Genomic DNA, 3,731 nt, shown 5'->3' with positions numbered 1-3,731 from the left:
CACAGGGAGAGGCTGAGAGGACATCAGCCTGGCCAGGGCTCACTCTGGCTGAGCCCAGGACCTTCTGCCTCCCCTATCCTGGCAAACCACAGTGGGGTTATGTTTAGGCTGATCAGTAATTGGGGAAGGACAAACATTTCATTTAACACAGGGAGGATGAGATTTGGGAGCCTGGCTCCTTCTGGATAGAGTGACAATGGAAACATTCAGTACTCATGCCAGGAAACATCATAAGATTTATTTAGTGTCAATAAAAGAAAGAAATATTTTGACAAAACCAGAATATTTTACTTGGGTTAATTTTTTTTAATAATTCTCTATTATATGATAGAAAATTAAAATGTAAAGCCAAATAGTGTTGTGTCCCCCTCAAAAAGTTGGCATGGGTTCTTCAGCACAGTCAGGATCTTTCTTCTAATTTTCTTCCAAAAAGAAGCAGTGTCAAAATGAGTTTGATGTTATGAAATGTTTCAGTGTTGATGGAAGAACCTAACTAATAGTGTGTGTGGCATGTGTGGCTATCTCTGCTGTTAACATTACAAAGAGCCTGACCCCCAGGTACTCTCCCAGGTTTTCAACTCAATTTGCAAAATTCAGGCTTTTCTTTAGTTTGCAGTACCATGAAGCAAGATAATGATTGGATTAGGTTTTGACAAATATGAGAAAAACATTGAGATGTAAAGTTAAAGCAGAAGGAACTCCAGGAAAGAGCAACTGGAGGTCTATTTTGTGAACATACTGAATATGTGGCTACAGCTGCAGCATATTCAGACTGCATAAAGTCTCTAACAAAAGACATTATGTAAACTTTGCATTTGAATAAGAAAAAGAGTATTTGACCTGCATTCTTTTCTCATTAAGTATATTATTTCTGCGCTCTCATTCTGGTTCTTTACTTTTTTTTTTTTTAAATGCTAATGAAGAATTAAATTGTTACATCTTCAGACTAATGACTCTCATGAAGATTATTTTAACAATTCCTTCCCAGCCTTTTCAAGTCCTGTTTCATGCTTAGGAGACACAGAGAGTTTAAACTTCCATGTCTGCCTTTGGTATTTCTACCAAGTGCAGATTTGTGACATGTGCTGCCATGTCCCAGGGTACATAAAGCTTCACTTTGGTGTCCTTGACATCTTGGGTCCTTTTTGTGGCTACCTCATAATTCATGCAAGTGATGCCATACAACTGTAAGTTTTTCATGAGGTCATAAAACTGATTTATGGAGGTTTTCCCATAATCTCCAAGCAAATTAAAGAAGGTTGATGGAGCTATGCAACTCACTGTTGCCTCAACAATGGTCTCATTCAGAAATGACACTGAACAAGATTGAGGTATTAAGATATCAAGAATGTCCTTAGGAAGCCTTGCCTGTCTGTAAAAAAAATGTGATGCCTACAAACCAAGAAGGGCTGTTTCTTCTCTACTCTTAGTTGATTTTACCCATGACATCTACCTTAAGACTAGCCAGATAGCTTCTTACTTCACTTTCTGCTTTCAAATGGAAAAGTCTGATTAATCCAATGCAGATCAGCACTTACAGAAATAATTTGAGGTTAATCTCCTTTCCCTTTTGAGATGTTTGAAGTTTTAGATTATCCATTTTACAAACAGTGTTTTTTTTGCTTTTCAGCTTTTAAAATAATTGTATAATAAGGGAAATATTCCAGTAAGGGAAAATTCTAATTCCAAAAATTCCAGTAAAGGAAAAGATATTTATATGTACCTGTATATATTTGCATATATATATATATATATATATATATATATATATGTAAACCAGATATATCAAACTACATATTTGTATATCTAAAACTGTGGGGGGGTTCACATATATAGATATTAAACTATTTAAAATGCACATATATAAAAACTAAACACAAACCTCAAACTCTATTTCCAAACTGTTAAAAGTGGACATTTCAGAATTGTGGGAACTTTATTCTTCCATCTTTATTTCTGAAGCTGTTTGTGAAGCGCTTGCATTTTGACAGAACTATATAGTCCAAGAAAATGAGCTTTCACTAAACTGCCTCCAACTTCAATATATGCCCTGTGTCAAACTCAGAGAGAGCTTCCAACCTCTGTGGCTGGGGCCGAGTGCCAATTACACTGCACCCAATGGCCTATAACTGTCTTTTTTGCTTCTGTGAATATCACTTTTCTAGTTAAAATCTTCAGGACAGCTTGCAAAGTGTCTGCTACTATTGCTGTGGAGTTAAAAGTAACCTTGGAAACATTTCTCCATGGTAGTAATCGAGGTGATTCTTCCACCCCTCCTCAAAAATGGCAGTATATCGTTCCTATCTTTCCTCCTCAAACTCTGCCCAGCAGGCTTCTGAAGACCTTTTTAAGGTGGGTGTTATCCTTTTTATTTTCTTCTTATTTGAATATTTCATCTCAAACTTCACAGGGAGATGACAATCTCCCAAGTGCGTGAAACCAGCCAGGAGTGTTTTATACATACATTGTAAAGCATTTGATGTAATCTGCACCGTGATTATACATAAATAAGTAAAGAAAATCTTTTTTAAATCACCTTTGTATTGGGATGAGTGGGTCTTTACTGAAGAGATCATACAAACTAAGAGAGTTCTAAAGGTGAGAAATTCAGGCCCTTTAAAGAGTATTTGAAATAAAACCGAGGACGCATAGACATTATAAGTATTAGTTTTATTAGAGTGAAGAAATGATGGTCAGAATTATTTCCTGAGTGATTTAAAAGTGCTAATAGAAGTACTGAGCCATATTCTGATCACACAGTTTTGTAAATTAGAAGTAACTTAATGATATGAGTTCATTAAAAAGGGAGATGGCATCAACCTTGCCATATTCAGGCACCATACAAAGAGATGTAAGTATTTCAATAAAAGACAGACACATAACAAAACTATAGCTCAAGTCAATACTGCCTTTTGGCCAGTGCATTGCAACAGGCTGTAAAAGAAAGTAATGAAATCATTAGCTACTGTGTCCTTGCATTCTATTTTCTATTTACATGATAATAAACCGTTATTAATATCATCATCCTTGTTATTGTTCTAGTATTGTGAATTCTTGTCATTTTCTTGTTATTTTCCTTAAAGCCTCAGATGCTGGAATCAGGTGATTACCTAGTAAATCTCCTTTTTTTTTTTTTTTTTTTTAATTTAAATATAATATCTTAGTTTTCCTAGTTGTGGAAAGAAGTTCAAAAGCACATTTTGAGTGCAGCTCAAATCACCTAATCTTATGTAACTACATCAGATGATGTACAAAATCATTTATAAAATCCAGGCAGTGTGTGAAGCACAGAAGTTGCCCTGAAGGTCCCAGCATTTAAATGCAACTAACTCCGTTGTCGCCAGTGCCAGTAATTACAATAAGCCTGGCATTTCTTGTTACCCTGTGAAATTACCTGCAAGGCCTTTTCATATTGTCTCCATGCTGTTGTTTTCATGCTCAGCAGAGCATTCAGAGTCAATGATGGGAAGCTCTTGTGTTTGACTGCGAATCGTGGGGCATTTTGCTTTGGGCTCTATAGAAAATCCTCAAGGTGTTTATTGACAAATGCTTCCTACGGGCTGCTGTAATAGAGAATTCTCCTCTCTGCCCGCTCCCCAGTTCTTACAAGGCCAATCTGCTCCACATCTAGGCATGCTGTTGCAAAAAATATATATTTTCAGTACCCTCAGTAATGTGCCTTCAACAGGAGCTATGGATCAAGCGTGCTCCAGACCAAAGGCACTCAGTCC

The sequence above is a fragment of the Serinus canaria genome, chromosome 10 (genome assembly GCF_022539315.1).
Source record: "Serinus canaria isolate serCan28SL12 chromosome 10, serCan2020, whole genome shotgun sequence".
Lineage (NCBI taxonomy): Eukaryota > Metazoa > Chordata > Aves > Passeriformes > Fringillidae > Serinus > Serinus canaria.
This window is presented reverse-complemented; position numbering follows the sequence as displayed.